Source organism: Podarcis bocagei (assembly GCF_964188305.1).
Source record: "Podarcis bocagei genome assembly, chromosome: 8".
NCBI classification, from domain to species: domain Eukaryota; kingdom Metazoa; phylum Chordata; class Lepidosauria; order Squamata; family Lacertidae; genus Podarcis; species Podarcis bocagei.
This window is the reverse complement of record NC_138133.1, coordinates 61,258,497-61,284,209: the sequence shown is the minus strand read 5'-3', so window position 1 is coordinate 61,284,209 and position 25,713 is coordinate 61,258,497. Positions and strand designations below refer to the sequence as shown.

Sequence of the window (25,713 nt, the reverse complement as noted above, 5' to 3'; positions counted from 1 at the left end):
GGCAAATAAGGGTGAGCATCAGCACTCAGCAACTCTGGGCAACTTCTGTGTCCTAGCACCCCAAAAGCTACGAATGCTTGCATTGGTTCCCCCTTTTCTGGCCTGGCACTACACTGGCCAATGGAATATGGGATGTGGCCATTTTAATTGACCACAGTGCATATGATATTGCGGAAAATTTAAATGCTGCTGCTCCCCCCTGCCAGGAAAGCCCACTGAGGAGTGTACTTTGCCCAGGACGCTCTCAGAAGTGGGCCCCAATGAGAAGCAAAAATTTAGCAAACCTGGAGGGTCCAGTCCCCTGATTTCTCATCTTATTCTCATGCTCAGTTCTGCTAAATAGAAAGATATCTGATGTGTACTTATACAACTTTATTCTAAAGTCTTAAGCTTCTCAGCTGTAGCCAACAAAATCATCCAGTTAACACAAGGACTTCTGCTTGCACAACAGAACTGCCTCTCTGTCTCCTCCCTATAAGTGCTACCCCAAATCTCTTCTGGGAGCATTTATTTTTTTTAGTGGGGAAGTATAGCAGGAGAGAAGAGAGAAGAAAACATCCTTTGTGCAAGTAGAAGTCCATCGCTGGAGATAACCCTCTAATTATTACAGTTTTGAACTACGGGGGAAAAGATTGGTTGGTACAACTTTTCAAAGAACATTTCGCCCAATTTAGAATCATCTAAAAGATTGTTGAAACAGTACTCTTCATACTGAGTGTTAAAAACAGTGACTGTAAAATTGTTCTCTCAATAATGGTTTTGGACTTGGGCTTTAATTCCACAGACTAATGTTTTACAAATGTGTGGAATGAAGCCCAGGTAGCTGCTTAAAGTACATCTCTAAGCTGTACATTCCTTATACAGTATAAGCAAAACTATTTTGGGTCCCTTGGGGAACTCCTTCTGTGATATACTGGAGATCAGGATATTACTGCCAGGTCGGTCCCCAAAAATGAGAGAAATTAATTATATATTTCACTAGGCTATGATTTCAATCCTTCTGTGCTATACTGTTCTCAATCAGACCACCAAGCCACGTCCCACAGGTCTCTTCCAAAGTTACCTTCATAGTGGAAGAACTGCCATAGTTCGATTTCTTTCCACATTAAGAAGGTAACACCAGAAGCCACAGGTCAGGAAATTGGTGCCATGCTGGCGTGTGAGGGAGCCACACTGATGCTATGTGCCTTGGGCTTCTGACATTACCTTTGCAATGTATGAAGCCACCGTGCTGCAGTGCAGGAGAAGAAGAAGAGTTTGGATTTGATATCCCGCTTTATCATTACCCGAAGGAGTCTCAAAGCAGCTAACATTCTCCTTTCCCTTCCTCCCCCACAACAAACACTCTGTGAGGTGAGTGAGGCTGAGAGACTTCAGAGAAGTGTGAGTAGCCCAAGGTCACCCAGCAGCTGCATGTGGTGGAGCGGAGACGCGAACCCGTTTCACCAGATTATGAGTCTACCACTCTTTACTACTACACCACACTGGCTCTAGTAGCCCACAGGCTAGATACACTCTGCACGGCTGTTTGGACACAACTACCAGCCTATTATGCTCATTCCTCCTCAGTGGTGGTCTAAATTCGACCACAAAAGTGCCACAAAATGGAACCACTGCTTCGGACTTCCGGGTTGACGCGATCTGGAAATGGCGGATTCCCTCCGAGCTCCGGAGGGAATCGGCTCCACTGAGGACGGGTCTTTGCCGCGCCGGCGACGCGGGGACCCTTAAAAGCCGCAGGCGCGGAAGCCTGCGGACTGAAGACTCGGCGGGTGCCTTAAGCGCCCCCCCTGATTCGCGAAGAGCCTTTTTAAAGGCTGCGGAGGGGATACGGGGGTGGCGTGGCACTGAGAGTCGACCGCTACCTCGGTGGGGCGAAGCCGCGAGCCATGACCAGTGAGCGCTGACTTTCTTCCTTGAAAATTTGGACTGAAAGAATTACCCGTGAGTAAGACGGATTCGGACTTTAAAAATTTTACCTTGAATTGGAGACGACCGGGGGTGTGCTAAAAGGAAGTCCGCACCCCCCCCCCTTGCAGACGATCTAAGCAACGACATAAGAGCTAAGCTGGAGAGCCTACCCTTGGTGGGGTGAGTTAAAAAGGACATTAACTTTCAAGATTTAGTTAAAGCAAATCTTGTGCTGGAGAGTGGAGTTTTGGAGACCCTTTTTATGTTTTGAACAACCCCCCCTCCCGGGCTCGGGAACGTCCTGCCTTTGTGCCTGTGTAAGAGCTGCGGAGTTTGACAGCTGTCAAAGCTGCCAAACGGGCAGTTTAAAGCGGAAAAATCATTACCTAAGATCCCTCTGGATTAAAACGAGTTACTAGTGGAAAGTTACTAGTGGAAATCGAAAGGATGTTTCAATTGGTGGGAATCTTACAAGAGCAGAGCTTAGCCATGAATAAACAACTTATCACTATGACCTTGGGAACAGGCAACTCTGCTGTTTGTATTGAGGATCTGAATGAGAAAGAATCCACAGCTGAATGGGAAACAATGTCTACAGAGGTGGAAGAGATTAAACAAGAAAAAGAGAAAGTAACCTTGGGAAGTAACAACCAAAAGCTGACATCTGTGCAACATAAGCAAGGAGACTTTGGGAACATATCTACCACAAGTCTGCGAAAGACGCAGAGGAAGAAGGAGGAGGCCCTGGGACAATATGGAATACAGGAACTTAGAATAAAGAAATATGTTTGGGGCCTCTGTTTGGACTCTGAGTTTGAAGATACAGGCTTTGTGGAAATTCTTCAGCAGTTGCTTTCAAATCTCCTTGTGGGAAGAGAATATGCTTTGATGGTGAAAGACCTTTTTCCAGATTCGACGACTGACATAAAGGACTACCAACAAGACCGGCGAAGAGGGACTGAAAGGGATTTGAAAGCCTCGGACGTGAGGAACCCAGGCTGAGAATCTTGACTTTGGATTTTTATTGGGAAGGGACAAAAACCGGGGATGGGAGGGAGGGAAGAAGAGATTCTTAAAAACTCTCAAGACTTTTAGGTTTGGTTAATATGACTTTTAATTAGGATAAAATCAAAAATCGATGGAAGAGAACTTGGGTCCAACTTAGGAAAATCAATTTTTTTATTAGAGAAAAGGTAATAAAATGAATAGGATGGTTAAGAGGAGAAATACCAACTTGCTGATACAATCTTGGGAATTGGGATGCACGAGGGGGGGTGGGGGGAAGTCAGGGAACAAGGTTATGAAACCAGGATCTGCTGAATCTATACATGTTTGTGTTATTTTTGTGTTTGTATTGTCTTTATAAAAGTGGAAAACCCAATAAAAATTTTATTAAAAAAAAACAAAAACAAAATGGAACCACTGCTTCAAGCAGAAGCTACAGCAGAGGAGCCTGGGAATGCTCTATCTCCTCCAGTGCATGCAGTGCTCAATCTGTCTTCAGCTACCATAGAGAACAGGGGGCTGTGTGTAACTGTGTTTGCATGATAAGGTGTGTGAGTAGGGTGCATAGCGTGTGTGTTTTTTAATATGTTTGTGTGGGTATATGAACTTGGTTGGCTTGCTCTCACCCACTTTGGAGCATGTGGACCCCTAGCACTTTCTTCCAGATGGGGATGGTGAGATCCCCAACTCTGCTGTGCGTAGTCTCATTCCAAAAATTTAACATCAGAAGGGGCATCAAGAGGTACAGAACAAAGTTGCAAGCCCAGTACATTGGCCAATAAAATGGCCACCATACCAGAGAGTCTTGCATGACCCAAAGGAAGAGGCACTCAAGTTGCTGAGCAAAATAAAAATTGATGCCATTAAAATGCTTCTGTGGAAGCTCCTGAAAAGGGTGAGTGTTATGGTGCAATAGCTTCCATATGCTTGTTTCTCACATCTGAATGCAAATGAGATACATATTTCTGATACATATTTCATTTAATTTAGGCAAATTGCTCATTAATCAAGCTTCATTGCAATGAAGGGATTTTGCAGTATTTGGTCAGAATTCCATTGCTGGCATTTTGCAGAAATGGAAGATTTTGCAGACTCTGTTCTGTGGTGCTTGGTACTTTTTACAAGCTAACCAGTTGTGCATATTGTAAACCCACTTCTACAATGGCCTTCTCACTCTAAGGCTAACTGTGTTTACCTATTGATGCTGAAAAGAAGCTTTACAGATGCCCTCTACTTACCCTTTCCCAGTTTCCCCCCCCCCTCCATGTATTTCAGAGTCCTGGAGAAAAATCTACCCTCAAAATGTTCCAGTTTTCAGGAAAAACAATTACATTTCTGTCTGTCTGTCTCTTCACTCCCTTTGTTTTACACTCTAGCATACAATAGCATCTAAAACAGAAGCCCAGAGTAGGTATCATAAATGTGCTGCCTACTAAAGTTGTATATTTAGCCCTATATTTTTAAACACCACAAGAGTTATGGTGGCTCTAAAATTAGAGCCGTAATTAGAAGTGGCAAGCAAAGAAATGGGCATAAATCTATTCTTCGAAAACATTTGCCAGTTTCTTTCCTTTTGAACTTTCCTCCTAAAAGCCTTCAGTGCTAAATGAAAATTAGATGCTTTTACCATAGGCTGCTTCTCCGAAGCCCAAAGTGTATGGTGAAGCTGCAGTACAAGTTTGAGGGCCAGACAAATTTGGGGGAGGGAAATGCTTCCTGGCTTTTGCACCCCACTCCTTTGTTTTACTGATAAAATACCAATATGGACTTTTTCTTCTACTGTGCTTGTAAGTTGCTTAGGAATAATAAAACAAACTAGATTTGAGAATTGGCTAAACTAAGGGAAGCAGGGAAGAGGAAAGCAGGAGGGTGCTGTTGTTTCTTAGGGGGCAGCAAATATAGTGAGTTCAGTCCTTATGCTGAAATTCTTGCCTAAACACTTGTCCAGGCACAGCCTTTTGCGTGTCAAGGTCCCCAGGGCCACCCCAATAACTCACACATCACACCAAAAAAATTGTTTAAGGTTTTTGGCATAATTTTGGCCACAACTTTATTAAAATACAAAAATGTGAGTGGTTGCTTAGGCATTGGTTGCGACTATCTGCCCCCACCGTGGGCGACAGACTCACATTCCGCACGATGCAAAAATCAGAAAAGGGGAATACACTTGGGGGTAGCGACGGAGCAGGGAACCTGCCCTCAGCCCTCCCCAAATGCAACCAGGAGCTCATTGCTATGGCCCGAGCCCCCTTGACAGAGTGGACAAGCAATAGTTAGCCCCCGATTCCTTTAACGGAATCCCTTGCAGCAGCAGCATTAGAGGGGCAGGCACAGCCAATCCATGCCCCTCAACCAAACCATAAACCAATGCCTAACCGCAACCTTACAAGTTGTGACAATTTGCTACGCAGTAGGCAAAAACCAAATGGCCCCAGCCAATCAGCCAGATGGACAAAATTCCTACCGCGCCTCTGCCCCAACAGCAGACAACCCCATGACAGGCATAGTGAGGTCAAAGCAAACAACCCTAATTCTAGGGAGGGGGGGACAGGCAATCCAATTCATGGGCGAAAAGAGGAAGCCCTAGCCTCATGCAAGGAGTTTTAGCATTTCTGGCTATCAATCAATCAAATGGCAACATTAACTTCTTCCCAACAACAAGGGAAGCCCAATCGTATCAATGGCCAACAGTCAATTAGCCCGCCCCCATCTTTGGAGTGTCCTGGCGGCCCCCACTGCAACACGTGCTCTCCATGAAGGAGAACATGCTTTCCTAAATGCTAAGTGCAGGAGACTGCTGCTGCTGTTCTTGTTGTTTATTAATGTCCCCGGCACCACCACACAGACAAATATTTATCTCAAGGCAATGTAAAAACATAATAAAAATTTTAAAAGCTACAAACAGTACCAAAAATAATAGGAGACGAGTTTAAAGCCTAAACAAGATGGACACCTATGGCAAAGACCAATCCATTTTGCTGTGAAAGTTTGTCAGAAAATATCCTCAATTATTTCCAGAAAGAACAAATAGTGGACACCTCCTGCATCTCATCAGAAATGTTGTTCTACAGAATGGTCTGAACAAAGACAAACCCCTGTGTTGTAAAATGTAACAATCTACAAAAAATGCAAACACAACACACTGGCTAATAACTGTTAGTGAATATATAATATGATGTCATTCAAAATATACGAATAAACCACTTCAAAATGATGCATATATCATATAACACATCTCAAAAAATATGCAAGTAACTACAAGTTGTTATATGTATCAAACAAAGAATCAAACAAATCAATGAATAGCAAGGAACGCCAAGCCATCTCTCAGAGGAAGACATCTCACAAAAGTCTCAAAGGAAGAAGCCTCTCCGAAGTTTCAAAAGGACGGTATATCCGGAATAGTTCAACTGTTTCGGAATAAAGTCTTCTTCAGCAAATAATTATCAATGAAATATTCAATCTAGTGGGGATCATGCTAGTGGATAAGTGCTCACTGGATAGTGTAGCTGCTCATATTTTGAATGACATCATAACCGATTACAGTGGTACCTTGGGTTAAGTACTTAATTCGTTCCGGAGGTCCGTACTTAACCTGAAACTGTTCTTAACCTGAAGCACCACTTTAGCTAATGGGGCCTCCCGCTGCTACTGCGCCGCCAGAGCCCAATTTCTGTTCTCACCCTGAAGCAAAGTTCTTAACCTGAAGCACTATTTCTGGGTTAGCGGAGTCTGTAACCTGAAGCGTATGTAACCTGAGGTACCACTGTATATATTCACTAACAGTTATTAGCCAGTGTGTTGCGTTTGCATTTTTGTAGATTGTTCCACAGAATGGGGCAGCCACATTGAATTGCTGTGGAGTGGGCTTCTGACGTTTTAGAGGTTTCAGTGAGAAACTCTTATGCAGAATTCAGTGATCTACTGTGATCTACGGATAAGACAGTCTCTCGGGTAACAGGGACCTGAGCGGTATAGGACATTATATATTAATATCAAAACTTGGGCAGCGAGCAGATTGGCAGTCAGTGGAAATCCCAAACATGACTGTCCCAAACATAACATATAATTTGTATTATTATATTCCTATTAGGACTGACGTATTGTAATACAGTGGTGCCTCGCAAGACGAAAATAATCCATTCCGCGAGTCTCTTCGTCTAGCGGTTTTTTCGTCTTGCCAAGCAACCCTATTAGCGGATTAGCGCTATTAGCGGTTTAGTGGCTATTAAAGGCTTAGTGGCTATTAAAGGCTTAGCGGAATAGCGGCTAAAAGGCTATTAGCGGCTTAGCGGATTAGAAAAGGGGGGGGGAGCAAAAAAAAAATCGGAACACTTGCAAGACATTTTTGTCTTGCAAAGCAAGCCCATAGGGAAAATCGTCTTGCGAAGCAGCTCAAAAACGGAAAACCCTTTCGTCTAGCGGGTTTTCCGTCTTGCGAGGCATTCGTCTTGCGGGGCACCACTGTATTCAATTATTTAATAAAATTTAATATGCCTTTAAAATTGATTATGGAGGATGTACCCACCATCCAAGTTTGACTTTATTGCAGTGAGACAAATATTTCTTTAAACTTCCCCTTTCTAAGAACTTAGAAGTGGGTAATAATGCAGCAACAAAATAACCACTGAAATCAGAATAAAGCACAAACATCAGATCTTAGCCACAAGCATGGAAGGCCAATCCAAAGAAAACCTGAACCAAGACTTCTAAAAGATTCTCTAGAAAACAAATTTTTATGACTGCAACTAAATGGCCAGGAAAATGTCTCACAAGCAGATGTTATGGTAGATATGGAACAGCCCCTGAAAACAATACTTCTCATAAACATACAGAGGAGACCCAGTCTGGACACTAGATTCCAGGGATTTCCCCCATATAAAGCATGTAATCTTACTATAGCCTACCAGCCCAACCCAAATAGAATCATAGAACCATAGAGTTGGAAGGAACCATGAAGAAGAAGAAGAAGAAGAAGAAGAAGAAGAAGAAGAAGAAGAAGAAGAAGACGACGACGACTTTGGATTTGATATCCCGCCTTTCACTCCCTTTAAGGAGTCTCAAAGTGGCTAACATTCTCCTTTCCCTTCCTCCCCCACAACAAACACCCTGTGAGGTGAGTGGAACTGAGAGACTTCAAAGAAGTGTGACTAGCCCAAGGTCACCCAGCAGCTGCATGTGGAGGAGCGGAGACACGAACCCGGTTCACCAGATTACGAGACTACCGCTCTTAACCACTACACCACACTGGCTCATCTAGTCCATCCCTCAGCAATGCAAGAATTCTTTTGCCCAATGTGTGGCTCAAACACATGAGCCTGAGAGTCTCGTGCTCTACAGACTGTACAGGGGAAGCCAGTGCAGTGCCTGCGGCTGCTACAGCACCCATGAAAGCTGTCATTGACAACTGTTGTAAACAAAAATTGCCCTTTTCCCTTATGGAGTATCCAAGAGCCCATATAGAGTCCTTACATAGGTTCCCTATTGGTAGGAGAAGATAACAGAGGCCAACCAGAGAATATTGAGAAGCAAAGCAGCTAGTAAGCTTGATCTTTATTGATCTGTTGCAACAGGGTGCTCCCCTCACCCGCAGGAGAGAGGAGGAACCCAGAAAAATGGCGCACAAGGCTTTATAAAGACACTTGAAATTGCCACCCTATAGATCAAGACCACCCCCAGAAACATCATACATACATCACAGAAGGGGTATAACCTAAGACCACCCCCAGATACATCATACCTACATCACAGAAAAGGTGGTCTAAAACAGAAATTTGAATGTTGTTTTTCTCCTATCGTTATTTATCTCCTGTCTGGCAGGTTACTTGATTGGATTTCCTGGGGAGCCTGGCTAGTCTTTTGTAATAATAAATACTTAGTTCCTGGGCCCAAGTCACAGGCTCACACCCTATTCATATCTTAAATGTACCCTTAAGACAGGATTTGTGAGGAAAGAGACAATGGGAGCTTTCCCACTTTGACCTTGCAGAGAAAACATTTGCTCAGTTTAGGAATCAAAATGGTTCCAGGTCGGTCTTCCTGTGCTGATCTATGTATGTGCTTGGTTGGTACACTTATGAACATTACCATATATCTAAGACCTCAAAATTCCTATCACACAACCTCAGGCAGGATCCAGCCTCCCACTCTGAGTTTATTTATTTTTTAAAGTCTCTAGCTCTCCTGGAAAGAATGTTACGAAACAAAATGTGCAAGTACTATTCTAGGCAAAATGAGACAGCCTGGCTGCACTGACCTGGCAATGCTTTTAACCAGTGGGTCAAGTCATAGTTGCCATTGATGGGTGAATTGTTTGGACACCCAACAACAGGAACCCTGGGGTCCTAAAGAGCTGCTGTTTCCTTCTCTCCTTTAGTGCACTTTTCCTGATAGTCTTCAGAATCACTGCCTTTCCTTGTTCCCTAGCAACCAGGTTCTATCTTTCCTGTGGTTGGTTTTTCTGAGAGCAGGAAGTCCCTGGAAGTTATTTTCTGCAAATACTTAAGTGTGGGTTGATATTAAAGTATGTCCCCTTCCTCCAAATGGAGAATGTGAAAAATTTGCAGAGGCTTAGGTGTGCCTCCTACTATTCAGGAACTGAAGATCAGACACCCATTAAAAAATAACTGTATGGTTAACTTACTTACTTCCAAGTACATATGTATACAGTTGTACTGTAACAGGCTTACCCAGGTAAGTGGGTACAGGATGGGAGTGTAGGTTTTGGTTTAGTTGGAATTGGGGGTGTTATGTATTGGATCCTAGAACAATAGGCAGGTAGGATCCTAGAATGCAACAACTGATTGGCTTGCAGGAGAAGACCAATCAGGCTCCAGGAGGAAGTGAATCGGCCTATTAGGCTGGTAGGATCGTAGAACGCAACAACTGATTTGCCTGCAGGAAAACACCAATCAAGCTCCAGGAGGGAAGCAGAATCAGCCAATCAGACAGGACTCGTTGTGTAAATAATGTATATAAATGCCTGAGGTTTGGGGGGCAATTCAATCACTGTTTTACAAGCTGCAATAATGAGCATGAAATATCGGCAGGACTCCAAGTATATTTCAGGGGGGAAACAGGCTTCTAGTGCCTTTACTGCTGGCTCACTCCTGACACCTACCTTCTACACCTTCAGGAAAGCTGGAGATATTATTTATAGAATGACAGAAAGGACACGCACAGACACCCCTCAGCCACAAAGTCAGCTAAGCGCAACAAAAGCCCTGTACTCAAAATTTCACAGAAATGTTCTTCTCCCTTTAATAATTTTTGAATGCAACTTCTTCTCATTAATTGATAATGGCTAAAAAAAATGCAGGCGAAACTTTTGGCACAGCACTAATCAAACTTGTACAAATATTAGCTAACTGTTCATGTCTGGTTCCATGATGGAATAATGAAAAAAACATATAACACAGGCAGTTGAGTACAGCAATGCCATAAAGATACTTTTCCTGCTCAAAAATATGACAAAGGCAGACACCATTTTAGCATCTAAATATTTTAAAACTTTGGAGACTCAAACACTATGCATAACAGACATCTCCCAGGGGAGTATCTACTATTTCTTCTATGTATACCTTGCTTTCAAATGGCAGCAGGACTGAGATAAAGATTTGTTAACCACAAATCCTGTGCTTCTCTTAAAACAAAATGCAAATCAGGCAATTCTATAAAGCTTTCATAATATGCAAAAGAGCCATAATCCACTAAGATGCATAGCAGAAGTAAACATTTATTCAAACATCACATAAACTACTAGTGAATACAATGTAAATCCCCAAAGATTTGACTTAATATACCTTTGCTCTTATTAGCACTTATGGAGAGCACAGGAAAGCAAAAGAACAGGGCTCCTATATTGCTTTTCTAAAATTACTTATTCCCAATTACAGCACACTGCTATTTTGTGCTCCAGGAATTATTTGGAGAAATCAGCACCCAGCAAGGGAGCAATGATAGCTTAGAAAGGATGAGCAAGAAAAAGAATAAATATTTAAATATAATGTAGTTCCATTTTCACATAGAATTATCTAAAGTACTATGGTTTAACTGGATTGGGTATTTGGCTGTAAGACATATTCCATTTTATGGGGCCATATGCTTAATGCGATGCTTCAGAGATTTACCAAACCCCTGCAATTATTAAATATTATTAATTACTGTTTCAGTTTTTTATCTTCCTTTTAAAGCATGCATTTCAATTATATTTGAGAGACAGTCTCATCTGTAACTACAGGTAACCCCCCCCCCCCAATTTGCATGGGGGGTTGAGTTCTGGGTGATTGCATAAGACTGCTCCACCTTGTTCTGTCGTCCCCCCCATTCTGCTCTCTTCCGGGTCCAAAAGGACCCACACGTCGACAGTTGCACATCAATTGGATGCTGCTTGTACAGTACTCACCCAGCAGACAGATAACCATGGCTGGACCTTCTATGCAGAACTGGGGACTTCTCCAGACAACCTCTTCAGTGAGCATTCATCCTGATTTGCTTCCACAAATCTTACTTGACCAGTCTTTCTTGACCACCCATTATGACTTGTTTGCAGGGAGATTATACAACAATGAACATTCATCCCAACTTGCTTTCCCAGAGGTTATACATCTTCCTGTTGCTCAATAATTTATCCCAAACTTTTGAGTGCACTTCTCCATCACTTTGCTAGCCACAGTCTGGGATGCGGGTGGCGCTGTGGTCTAAACCACTGAGCCTCTTAGGCTTGAAAATCAGAAAGTCGGCGTTTCGAATCCCCACGACGGGGTGAGCTCCCGTTGCTCTGTTCCAGCTCCTGCCAACCTAGCAGTTCAAAAGCATGCCAGTGCAAGTAGATAAATAGAGTGTTTCCGTGCACTCTGGTTTCCGTCACGGTGTTCCGTTGCGCCAGAAGCAGTTTAGTCATGCTTATGATCTAGAAAGCTGTCTGTGGACAAATGCCAGCTCGTTTGGCCTGAAAGCGAGATGGGTGCCACAACCCCATAGTCGCCTTTGACTGGACTTAACCGTACATGGGTCCTTTACCTTTACCTTTACCTTTTTTTGCTAGCCACAGAAAGTCTGCTGATTTTTAAGTGGATTTGTTGCACCAGAGTGACAAAGTGCTTCAATCCACTTTAACTGTGCAAACCTAAATGTCTGGTACACAACACAACCACTGTTTGGAATAAGGTCTTGTCACTCTTCAGTCTGCCTCCTGAGCTGCCTCAGCTGGCCATTGACAAATGAGAGAGACGTTTTAGAACCCACCTTGTTCCTTTAATTGTAAATTGTTTAAACTGATTTTCATGGTGTGTTTTTACATTGTTGCAACCCTCCTTGGGATGTTATGGTGAAGAGTAAGAAACCACCTAAACAGTAACAACAATCTGAGCAGTCTGTTGGGCCTCATTTAAACCTTGTCTCAATGTGGGTATCTGGGCTCCTCCACACTTTTGCTTGGCTTGACCCATATTTTGATTGTGCCGTGTACAAACTAATTCCCATGGGTCCAAGTGCTTTCCTTGTTATTCTGTGGCTGTGCATCACAAAAATCTGATCTTACCTGTCAGATGCTGGTGGTGGTTTCTTGTGAGTAACCAGGCAGGACTCTGACCTGTCTTTTACAGGTTTTTTGTGCAAACTATTTACAGTGCAAGGGACGCGGGTGGCGCTGTGGGTTAAACCACAGAGCCCAGGACTTGCTGATCAGAAGATTGGCGGTTCGAATCCCTGTGACGGGGTGAGCTCCCGTTGTTTGGTCCCTGCTCCTGCCAACCTAGCAGTTCAGAAGCACGTCAAAGTGCAAGTAGATCAATAGGTACCGCTCCGGCGGGAAGGTAAATGGCGTTTCCATGTGCTGCTCTGGTTCGCCAGAAGCGGCTTAGTCATGCTGGCCACATGACCCAGAAGCTGTACGCCGGCTCCCTCGGCCAATAAAGCAAGATGAGCGCCGCAACTCCAGAGTCGGCCACGACTGGACCTAATGATCAGGGTTCCCTTTACCTTTACTTTATTTACAGTGCAGAACTAAAAAGGTAAAGTCCATCTTAGTCACTTGCAGAATCTGGGAGTGGCTCCTTCTGGCTTCTCCCCCAACATAAGAACTTCGGCACCCCAAGCCTCCTCCTCCCCTCCTTGCGTTCCACCCCTCTGTGCAAGCTGGGTGACGTGCGTCCCTCCTGGCCAGCCTGGCGAGGTGAGGCGCTGGGGCTCTCCGCAGCATCCTCAAGCCCTTTCCTCGCTTGGCTGGCCCCTTCCCTCTCTTCTCCACTGGAGGTGTGGCTTTCCCCACCACTGGAAGAGGAACTGCTCCTCAGGATTTTCGGAGGCTCCCTGTATCCCAGTGCCTCCCACCGCCTCCCTCCCCTGTTCCAATGGCAGTCCCCTGACATTACCCATTGAATTGGATCTTATCAGAAGTGCGGAAAATCTGGCAAGAAATTTTGCTTAGCCAGTTTTCAATTCAGCGGGACAAGATCAGAATTTTGCAAGGCACAGCTGTGGAAAAGCTCTTGGACACGGCCGAATTAATTGGTACACAATACAATCTAAATACGGGTTAAGCGGAAGTGTGGATGAGCCCTCTCTTTCAGCTGTTGTCTGAAGAGTCTCTGTGTTGAACTAAACTATCCAAAAATCTAGTCATAAATTATGATTCTTCTCTAAGATAAATTGGCGGCAATAAAGCGCCGAAGGACTTTCTTGTGGTCTTTGCTACCAATTAAACTCTGAGAAGGAGGTGAAGCCCCAAAGAATCCTGGAAATTGTAGCAGGGACGCGGACTTAGAAAAAATATTGGGGGGGCCCGGGAAAACTCATGAATAATAAATAAGCTCATGAATATGCAAATAAAGTGGCTCCGGCCCTAAATAGGGCAAGCCACGCCCCCCCAGCCAGCCGATTGGCTGGCTGGGAGGTGTGGCCAGTCGGGATTCCCCTGTTCTCGCGGGATTTCCGGCAGTGCCTTGGCAGTGGTGCTGCGAAGCAGCGAGGCAGGAGCCCCCGCCCCCGGGGATTCCCTAATCTCGCGGGGGACGGCCGGGGCTCTCCGATTAGGGCGCGCGGCTGGCTGGCTGGCGAAGGAGCAGGTGGGGAGGAGGCGGGGGACGGCGGCGGCGCTCTGCTGGAAGGGCGCCCGCCCGAGATTATTGGGGGGGCTGAGCCCCCCCAAAAAAATTTTTGAGGGGGCTCGAGCCCCCTCAAGCCCCATGGAGTCGGCGCCTATGAATTGTAGTGTGACACTGTTGTCCTGTCACAGAGTCCTGTCCTCTGAGAGAAGTTGGCAAAAGGGTTACAGGAGGAAAGATAAGGAGCCGATACAAAGAGCTGGAAGGTGAGTTGGATGCATGTTGTCTGATGTATAAGCTGTCTACTGATTGTGAGAGAACCAGCTAGGGGTAAGTTCTGCTGAAGGACTGGGAAGAAGTTACTTCAAGGGCTGATGAGAACTGTAGAGACGGTTTGGGGGCCACAGGCTGTGAAGATGTAAAGGAAACAGTATTCACCTTCAGTTTTGCCATTCCCCGTATCTGTTTCTTTTTAAGGTTTTGCTTTGGGGGGGGTTGTCACTGCAAAGAATAAGTGTAGCTTCACGTTAAAATAAACAATGGCAATCGGGAGATATTTGTTTAGCTTTTTCTTTACTGTTTATTTAGCGGAAACCTATCTCTGACATCACATCTCACATCACACTTCTAATATTAATCTTATACCTTAAAAGCAATATAATCTTCTTTTCAAAACAAAAACACAGAAATTAGAACAGATAAACCATCTATTTCCCTAAACAAAGAACGATCGTCATATTTCTGGCATTACAGTTCTAATACTCATTTTACACCCTAAAATCAAAAGGATTAGTCACAGGCTTAAAAGCAACGTAATCTTTTAAAGAGAGAGAGAGAGAGAGAGAAATTAGAAAAGATTAATAATCTATATCCCTAAACAAAGAACCAGGAAATAATAATGAAATACTACAGCAATGCATGAAGGGATAGACAGAAATAAGATCTTCTCCATGCCATAGCAACATAACTAGTCAGTAACCAGGGGTGGAGCAACAACATTCACATTGTAGAATGTCCCAGGTTCAGCCACCAAGTATGGCTGGGAACAAATTCTGTCTCAGATCCTGCAGAGCGACGACCCGTCTCTGTATACAGTACTGCTCTAGATGAACCAGTGGTCCGACTCAGTATAAACTTAACTGTTTTTCAGCAGTTTCCACCATAGAGGCACAGGCTGATCTTATTTATTGCTATGCTTCAGTATTCCCCAGCTATAAAATGGATCCAGCGCCCTCCAGATTATGCACATGCATATTTCCTTAACAACATAATGCATGTGTGTGCATGTTACACGGAACTGACTTGCTGTGGAGCCTGCGGCTTAACTTGTTGCACTTGTCATCTGCTTGCACCTGTGTTGATTCCTGCTTTCAGTTTGTGGTACAGTTTGAGTCTGAATTTCCTTGGCCTGACATTGTTCGCTGGGCCACGCTGCTGGACTCTGTACCTGGACTTATCCATTCATGCCTAGAAATGTCTCTGTTTTCAGTGGTGATATGTTGAAGAATATGAAATAAATTGACATTGGATAGGAAAGGGCTGAGCACATAAAAAACACTTCTAAGAGCTGCTGCATTGTTTCTGACTTTCAGCATAATCCATGACTCGGAAGTAAAATTACGTGTTCGACAGAGCTACTCCCAGAAAAGCTTGTTTAGGATAGCAGCCTTTGTTATCCAATAAAATATTGGAAACAGCATATATCTAGCTTTCAAAGCGGAGAATAATGAATAGTTTTAAAGATGTGAGTGGGAGTAAAAATATTATTTACTCTCTTTGTATCCAAATTAATGTAAGGTTTTCATGTGGTAAAATAGCACTTTGTAACATGCCGCCATAGAAATCTCAAGAGGAGTCAAACTGACCTGAGACCAGTTATCCTTGTCGCCACAGTTGTGGGTGAATGAGCTTTTACATTTGAGTCACAATATCCTAAGAAATGCACAAAGAGGAGAGCGGAATTTTAAAAATAACTCTTCAAAACGCTAACAGTCCTAATACACTGGTATCAAAGCTATGGAAAAGAATGTAGGTCCTTTCCAAAGGACTACAATCTATTCAAAGAAGGAGCCAAGGCATTGTGTGAAATCGGCGCCGTGATGTATGGTCCTGACCAAGAGGAGAAAGTCCACTGACAAAATGAATGACTGCGGCGACATTCACACTCAACCTTAAAAAGCCTCTTATGAGTACAGTGTCATTGATCTTTCTCAGCCCCACTGTAATGTGGGTCACTGGCTACTCCTTATAGATATATATTTGTATGGAGGCGCTTTATGTTTAACAGTGCTCTTATTAGTAACACAGAAAAAAGTAACATAAAGAATAGTGTCTTGCCTGAACTGAGAACTCAGGGGGGCAGAATAACTCTAAATAATATTTTTCCCTTCTACTGTTCCATTCCTGTGAGTCACTGCCCTGGTAAATAAGCATTTAGGATTGGATGCAGGAGCCAATCAGCACTTAAGAAGACATTTCTCAGAGCCCTTGGCTCCAGGACAGGGGCAAGGCAGGCTTGCTTTGAATTTTTGCCGGAACTCCCAGATTCACTTGCAGGAGCCAAGTGCAAAATATTATTGCTTTTGTTTATTGTATTTCATTTCATTTATATATTGCCTTTCCTCCTGAAGTCTGGGGAGGTGCACCACATAAAAAAAATGCAAATGATAAATCTTGTAATGTTTAGATGTTTTATTTAACAAAAAACAAAAACAGAACAACAAAGCAGTGAAACAGAACTTTGGAATCCCAGAGCCAATTTGTGGCCAAAATGCTCAAGCAGACGTATGTTTTAAATTGGCATCTAAATAATAACTGGGGAGAAGAACCTTACCTCCCTGTGAGTCCCTCAGTTGGGGTGCGGCCACTGAGAAGGCACTGTACCAGACCCTCACACACCTACACACAGCCTTGCTGATCGGCAACCATCACATGACTCTATTACATTCAATAAAGGAGAATTACAAATTACAGTGGTACATCTTGTTACGTACTTAATTCGTTCCAGAGGTCTGTTCTTAACCTGAAACTGTTCTTAACCTGAAGCACCACTTTAGCTAATGGGGCCTCCTGCTGCTGCTGCCGTGCCGCCGCACGATTTCTGTTCTCATCCTGAAGCAAAGTTCTTAACCTGAGATACTATTTCTGGGTTAGCGCAGTCTATAACCTGAAGCATATGTAACCTGAAGCGTATGTAACCCGAGGTACCACTGTATATTTGATAGCGAGAGACTGCAGAGTCTGCAAGGGGATTCTCTATTTTTTATTTGGTCTTTGAGGCTTCTTAAATTTCCCCTTATGTGATTTAATGGAACAAAGTAACTCTATTACATTAGACAGTTTTTCCCTAAGAGGATTCTGGAGCAAAAACTGTGGGTGGGGGAAGAAGAGGATTTGCAGGGGGTGTACATTAGAAGCGATGTAGACAAATGCAAGCTTGGAACCATTTCTACCCATTGCCTTTATGTGCAACATATCTCAAAAGAGATGTGCTGTCCTTCACTGGATGTTAAGTACCCAAGAACTCTTATCCTACGATTTGCAACAATAGTGGTACTTGACACTGCCTAGCAATATTGGATTAATTGTCACAACCCATAGGTTTTTTTAAAAAAGCATTACTGTTTGGTGGGGAAAGGGTGTTCTATACATAATACAGCTTGTGCAGAGCTACCAGCGCCACAATGAGAATCATTTACAGTATATAAGGTAGAAATTATACCATTGTTAAACTGTCATTCAAAGACCCTATTATATATGAATAGCACATCACATCCATATTAAAACAGCCTTTTCTGTCAATCAGAGATGCAGTTCTGTACAGATCCAGCATCTGATTCGATTATTAAATTGGCAGAGGCTATAAAACATTGTTCTGATGTGGTATCAATCTGATCCAAGTTGCTGCCAAATCCATAATAACAAGAGAGCTCCCCCCACCCCTCACTATAGCTCCAACCATTTGTCTTAATCATGCATCAATTACTTGCAATTAGAAACATATTTTTGCATTAGCAAAGGTTATAAATAGACTAGTAGAACACCTGTAGGGTTACAGACATATGGCATGTAATGGAGGGAGAAGAGAATCCTTATGTTGCCAGCACACCCTGGCCCATCTACTTTCGAGTGACAGAAATGGTCAGTTCTGGGGCAGAGTGCCATAGACAGGGATGATACGAGTTAGGAGGGAAGAGGAAAGGACTGTCTGCAACACCATAAGTACACGGTTCCATGTGTCAGACAGACAGACAGACAGAGACCAAAGCTCATTCTGTCCACCTAGAAAGAGCCAGGGTAGTGTAGTGGTTAAGAGCGGTGGACTCGTAATCTGGTGAACCGGGTTCGCGTCTCTGCTCCTCCACATGCAGCTGCTGGGTGACCTTGGGCCAGTCACACTTCTTTGAAGTCTCTCAGCCCCACTCACCTCACAGAGTGTTTGTTGTGGGGGAGGAAGGGAAAGGAGATTGTTAGCCGCTTTGAGACTCCTTCGGGTAGTGATAAAGCGGGATATCAAATCCAAACTCCTCCCCTTCTTCTTCTTCTTCTTCTTCTTCTTCTTCTTCTTCTTCTTCTTCTTCTTCTTCTATATCACAAAGACACAGAAACCCCAATGCATACATTATCAGTGCAACATGGCTACCACCAAGTAACATTCCCCAGTTGGGGGACTCTACATTTCAGTGACTACAAATGGAAATGGTAATCACTGAATTGCTCTTGGTTAATTCCAGTACCAGTGTCACACATTCTTGCTGCAGCAACCATGTACTGAGGAGACCACGTGACCTGTAATCCTTTTGAATCACCTCTAGCTGGGAGGGACCAGTCCACACTTGCCAAGATGCACACAACCCTAGGCAGCCGAGTCCTCCGAGACTCACACACAGACCCTTTTAGGCTAGGCCTTTCCCCCTGGTTGGTTACAATTTATTAAGAGAAGTTGAATGGGCAGGGAGGAGTTTTATCCTCCATTGTACTCTCTCTGGATGTTTTTGAGGTGGGGAGGGACATGTTTCTCAATGTACATCTGCGCAGCTGAGCTTAACTTTAAAAGCTTTCCCTCGCATATTTTCACAGGGTGAGGACTGAGGAGGCAGAACATTGGTGATCAAGAAGGAATGTGATTTTGGGCAAATTGAGAGTGTGATCCCTTCATCAGCTTGCATAGGGGGGGGGAAAGAGCCTCATATTCCCCACCACCATCAAGGACCCTTGGAGCAATGGACTCCTTGCTGTGGGGGGGGGTGAGATTGTCCTGTCTCAGCTATGTCTAGAGATGCTGATCCTTTTGTCTGCTAACCCACACACGTGGGTCTATAAAGGGATAAAATATAGTTAATTATATTCCCTCACCTACCTAATAAAACCCATCACTTATAAGGCTCCTCCTACTGACCTGTTTATTGAACATTCATCCTGCTTTGCTGGAAGAAAGCTTACACAGAGACTATATTAAATCTGGTCTTTACTGAACATTCGTTCTGATTTGTTTGCAGGGATGTTATATGGCAATGAGCATTCGTTCCGATTTACTTGGGGGTGTTTAGGTGTCTTCTCGTTAATCATTCATTCATCCCACCATTTCCAGTACATTTCCCTGTCAATTTCCTAACTACAAAAGGTCTGGTTTTTTGTTTGGTTTTAAGTGGATTTGTTGTGCTAACTAAGGCAACAGAGCACATTTCTTCTATGCGTTTGAATCCCTCCCACATAGTGTGGAGGTAACCTTAACAAAGGAGGTCCACCATTGTATGCCATGCTGTGTTTTGAAACCGCCCCCCCCCCAAAGTGGCAATACCAAATACAGCAATTCTTCCCAGACAAAAAGGGCTTCAGTATAGATTGCATGGGGGTGTTATTTTACTATGTTCATTTTGGGTGCATTCAGACATGGGGAATATTGTGTTAGTTTTGCTGATAATCACAGATGACTTTTGTCCTGTTTGCTAATGTTCCTTTCATACTGCAGTACCTGCTGTGTTAGGGAACTGTGGCTTTTTGACCAATATACCAGCCTGTTGCACTAAATTTCATTCACATCAGTGGGTGTGGCATGACACAACTGCTATTGGACAGTGTTGTTAGTCCCCACTTCTTTCCATGCATGAATGTTCCCCCATGAAAATAACAGGAAATAACTAAATGCTGGTGCCCCACCCCAAATTTTGTCACTTTACTTTTGCTGTTTTCCAGGTTAAGATGGCTGCAAACAGATTTTTCCAATAAAATGGAAATGAGTGCTAAACATGTTCTATATTCCATTAGTTTTCTGGAAGTGTCTTTTACCTTGTGGGGAAGCTCAAATACTATGTGGAAATCAAAAGCAAGAAAATATCAGGGAAATGGAATAAACTGTAATGTGAATGTAGCCTTCATTTCTATATGTTGTATTCTGCATTTTTTTAAGTGCAGCTTATAAATTCATAAATAAAAAAAATATGTTTTAAGCAAAGAACAAAGTAACTTATCAACTTTGACTTATCATTTCTTAAAAGAAAAGAAAGATGAATACTTGAATGGCTGATCACAGAGCTATAGCACAAGGGAGAACTACTGCTTTCCTTTGCGGGCAAGGGAGGAGAGAATTATCTATTTAAAAAACCCCAGAATTGAAATTAGCCTAAATTAAAAGATAAGACTCATATGAGCCTGACTTTGATCAAAACAGTGCAAGTAGTACACCTTTTGTACAACAAGCGAGTCCACAGAAAAAGTACTAAACTTACAAAAGCCATTGAAGAAGGTTTCATGGGGCCTTGACAGATCACATGCTGATAGCACTACCGCTGGAGTCTCAGTGGAAATCTGGTTTGGTATAATTAACAAAAGGACTCGAACTACACAAAGACAAGAGTAATTTTTTAAAATAATAATAAAGCAGAGAGGCTACAGAGCTTTTCCATTAACTAAAATGATTGATCATGAATGTAAAGTTTAGCTCATAAAAGGAAAGTAAGGGGAAAGCTGAACTGCATGATACATTTATATGATACTTTTGTTAACCGCAGGTGGCAAATTACCATGAACTTCCCATACAGTGTAATCTCTATGCATGTCTTGAGTTCAATGGGTCTTCTTCCCTGACTTTCTGAATCCATCGCCCATATGATTTCAGGTGCCGGGGAGAGGAAATGATGCGGAAGCTGTGAACTCCCAAGTATTTGCTTCAGTTCCACCTCTTCAAACCTAAACCTAAACTCATGTACCGCAAGTTTCAGTAGGAGAAATCCTCTCATCCCAAATAAGAATGAAGGAAAACACAAGCAGGATTTATAACTGTGTGTTCCACAATGGAGGGTTGCTTATCAGGATTCCACCTGCTCCATTCCATTCCCTCTCTACATGGTTTTCAATTTCTACACCACCCTGGGAGGAGGAATCATTGAGTATCCCATAGCCACTGAGCATGCTCAGTTCTCATTGGGCTGTCTGCGGGATTACAACTTGCAGCAACAAAAGTTTGTCCCACCATCTAACCTGGCTGGCTTCATCTGAGGGTATGTTCACATTACCCCTTGCTCTGCATGCACAGCACCCCCACTGCTAATTTTTGAAGCTGCATTCACACGTTAGCCAAAATGTCTATCGACCCTGTCATTTCCTGCCAAATACTGCTATTTGATGCAATTCTTCTCAAGCCAGCTTCAATCTGATTAGAAAACTGGATGAAAACTTCTCTGATGTGAGCATCTCTATGCAAACATGGCTTGAAAAGCAGTATGTGTGTGTGGCAGGGGGAATACATTTCAGGCCACTAATGTGAACACAGCTTAATTGGAAGGTTATGTTCACACTCCTGCTTTCTGTATTTCCAGTGCTGAGTTTTCAATCCATGTTCATAGGACATTAACTAAAATGCATATGTATCCCGTACTTTGTTATAAGACATGACTGCTTGATACGTTGCGAACATCTTTCCTCAGGGGTAAAGATATCCCCAACAAGAACACACCCTCAAAGGCATCAGAGGTTTCAGAGCGGGGTCACCAAAGAAGCTTTTGGACTCAATTTGAACTTGTTCCACTACTGACAGATTTGGGTTGTTGCGTTTTGTGTGGTGGGTATACTGCTGTATTCACGCAAGCATGATGCCCACCCCCAATTTACTTTCTTTTACTTTCCCCAAGCACCTCTGAAATTCGGAGATCATTAACGCCACACAATGTAACAGAGCCTTCCAAAGTATTTTCTAACCTTTAGGCACACACGTAATCCCCATTAGCTTTAATGTGAATCGTGTGTGTGTATCAAGAGGCAAACAGGCCAATTAGAGGCAGTACAACACATATATTAATCTTCAGGGTCATACTCAAGGCCATGTAGTCCAAAAATTGTTTATGAAAATGAGTTACTGTTCAGGCACAGTTGCCATTTGGGCACCAGAAATAGGTCTGGCAATTGTTAAAACTGTGCAAGTGAACTGTAATCGCTGCATTTATGTTTGTATTAATGTGGGTACTCATCCAGGACCTGAGGCAGCCTGCCTTTGCATACCAGGTGGTGGGGAACAACAGTGGGAGAGGGCTATTGCCTATCTTGGCCCCACTGCACTGGCTACCAGTTAGTTTCCAGACCCAATTCAAAGGGTTTGTTTTGTCCTATAAAGTCTTATGCAGCTCAGGACCCCAGTACCTCACAGACCACCTCTCCTCTTATGAACCAACCCAGAGCTTGTGATCATCATCTGAGGCCCTTCTTCATGTGCCCCCTCCACAAGAGGTCTAGAAGGTAGCAACATGTGGTCTGACTTTATCGACTGCATCCGTCAAAAAGAGCATAAAGGTCTCCGCCACCAGTCTATATGAGATTGTGGATTATGTGACTTTCATTTTCCTCTTTCTCAGCATTTCCTCATTGTTTGCCTGGTTGTTTCCGCCATCCTTTCAACATACCTGGAAAGACATAACAAAGAGAAACAAGGCGAGCCTCTTATAGTTAGAAATTGATTGTGGTTTGCTTTACCTTCTCATTCTTGCCAGATGTTCTGTCTTTGTTTCCCCTTTGGCTTTTTATTTTCCTTTCCCCCTGTTTAATGTCATGGTTTCTTTACTTTGTATTTGATACTGCTATGCCAAAATTCTTAATAAAAATATTGCGGGGGGGGGGGATGAAGAAAAAGAAAATAGCTGTGAATTAGCAAGATCTGAATCTGATAGGTAGTAAGCATGGTTTTGTATCTTATTCAGATGTTAGGATGGAAGAAGCAAGTTCAGTTGTTATAAGTCATGCAAAATAACATATCCCATACACACACCTTCTTTTCTTTTCTTCTTCTACAAATGAATGTGTTGCACCAAATTCAACAGCTAGACTTTTTTAGGGTGGAACTCTTTTTTTAAAAAAAATCTAATTTAAAAAATACTCTTTGAGGTAACCACCACACAATGCAGATATCAAAGATTCAATGATTTCACCAAGTTCCTGAGGCAAAAGAATGGAGCAGAGGTGCTTGGCTGGCTGTTGTTTTCTGGCTGAGCTTTTGTGCCTTCAGCTACCTTACAGAACACCACATTTCCAAGATACAGCTTTTACCCCTACTAGGGTCATTTAATGGGGAAACAAGTGGAAAGTACTGTACAGTAACCAGGGGGAGTGGCTGCTTATGAAATAACAACATGCAGGGCATACAACTACATCAAACCTCAGTGCAGCGTTTGGGGCACAGCTTGTTGGGGAAACACTCCTGTCATAGGCTACCCACCAAATAGCTCACACAAACAGTACAAACATTTCATATTTACTTGCAAAGTTGGCAATGCTGTTAGATTAACACATTAACATTTCCCTCTTGCAACAGTGGCCACTCAACAAACTGTGTGTGTGTGTGTGTGTGTGTGTGTGTGTGTGTGTGTGTGACAGAGAGTATCCTTAGATTTGTTTTAAATGACAGGGATAAATAATACATGCAAATTCATAAATTCAAAGAATCATAGAATTGTAGAGTTGGAAGGAACCATAAGGGTCATCTAGTCCAACTCCCTGCAATGCAGGAATCTTTTGCCTAACATGGGGCTGGAACCCACAACCCTGAGATCAAGAGTCTCATGCTCTACCAACTCAGCTAAATTGTGCATTTTTAAATGGGCTACAGATTTTTAAATGAAAATAAAAAACAAGGTATTAAAAAGTTGAACAAATGGGAAATGTGCCAAATGGTGTAGGGCTTTTCCTGACCATGTGATTTAAAACACACACTCATTGTAAGGAAGAAAAAAAGCAGAGGAGAGCGTAACAAGAAACTCCAAACTTCCTTTCCAATTTGCTGTTTTCCTTTTTAAGGGTAAATTTCAAGGTTCCAGAGAAATTACACACCCCTGCCCTCTTATGAAGAGGATGGGGGAATATGACAGGAGCTTTATCAATTTATGAATGGCTACTGCCCCCCCTTCCCCCACTTTCTCATTCTATGTGAGGTTACCCTCTGACAAATGGAATGCCAATAGAAATAACTGGTGTGTGAGTCTCACTGCCAGACGTAGTAACCAACACTGGCTTAGATGCCTTTTAAATAAAAATTAAATATTGGACAGGTTTATAGAGGATTATTAGTCATTATTGTTAAAACAGAGCTTCCCGTTTCAGAAGCAGTATACTTCTGAATACCAGCTACAATACAAACAAAACAGAATCTTTGCTTGTGGAGCATTAAGCTACTCTCTGCTGCAAGCAGGGCGCTGGGCTATTTAATTCTAAAGAGTTGCCCATCCCTCGACTCCTTAAACAGCGCAATGATTCTGAATTCCATTTCTCCAATCAACTCTCATTGGGCAGCACGTCGTCCGCGGCTTTTCCTTCCATGTGATTGGATGCAAGGGCCGCCCATCAGGCAGCTGACCCCGCCTGGCCTCTTCGCCGTAATCGGCTGAGCTCTACGCGGAGAAGCTTGGCAAGCCCACAGAGTTAATGTAGAGTAGCTCACCATCTGGATAGCGATCTTCTGGGTTTACTCTGGAAGCCATTTTTAAACCTTTCCCTCTCCGGAAGTGAGAGAAACAACGGGGAAACCAAAGTGTTTTATATTTTATTTACATTTTTACCAAATCTGTGACTGGGCATCAGAATGTCCACCCCAAAAAGGGAGTAGCAAAGGCAGGAATCCATGCTCTCTCTCTTTTGTTTAACCCAGGCCTTCCTATCCCCCATATCTTGGCTTGGGGGCGGGTAGGCAGTTGAGAGTGACTACAACAGTACATTGTTAATTGCACTGCATTTTGGAGATCATCCTGAGGCTTAAGTTTACAACAGCCCTGCAACGTAGTCCCGTGACACTGAGCTCTGGATGTAGGTTGGGCAGACGCTGAGAGAATAGTACCGTAGTCAGCTATTCATGTTGCAGGTGGGGCTGAGGTTGGCTGGTTAGGTTTTCATTTTAAAACTGGTTTGGTTTAACCAAAAGCCAACCGATTTCCACCCCGACCCTTTCTAGTCCCAACCTAGTACTCAGCTGTATGCAGAAGTCCTGTGCTCTGCTGACTTGCATGCAGATCCGTGACAACAAATCCTTAGAAGAAAAACAAACCTAGGACCACATTCTGCATACGAAAAAAAGACGTTACTTGGAGCATGGAGTTCAGCATTTCCTATATATTACTTTGAGGGCGGGGGCGAGGTGTGCCTACTGCCCAATCGCACCCGTATTACAAAATCCTGTGTTTCTTTCCTGTGTTCTTTTCTACGGAGAGCTCTCACTTTGCTCTTAGGGAGAAATCAAAAGGTATTTTCAAACCAGAGATTTGGACGACGTGCCACT

The 25,713-nt window shown here is 43.3% G+C and overlaps 1 long non-coding RNA gene across 1 annotated transcript in view; it reads right to left on the bottom strand.

Annotated features, from left to right (window-relative positions):
- LOC308593214 overlaps window positions 1-9,202 on the bottom strand; it is a 74,418-nt gene extending 65,216 nt beyond the window's left edge. The window contains exon 1 of the long non-coding RNA XR_014010855.1: window positions 9,173-9,202. This is a non-coding gene — a long non-coding RNA (uncharacterized lncRNA). The remainder of the gene's footprint in view (window positions 1-9,172) is intronic.
- Window positions 9,203-25,713: the final 16,511 nt, after the last annotated feature.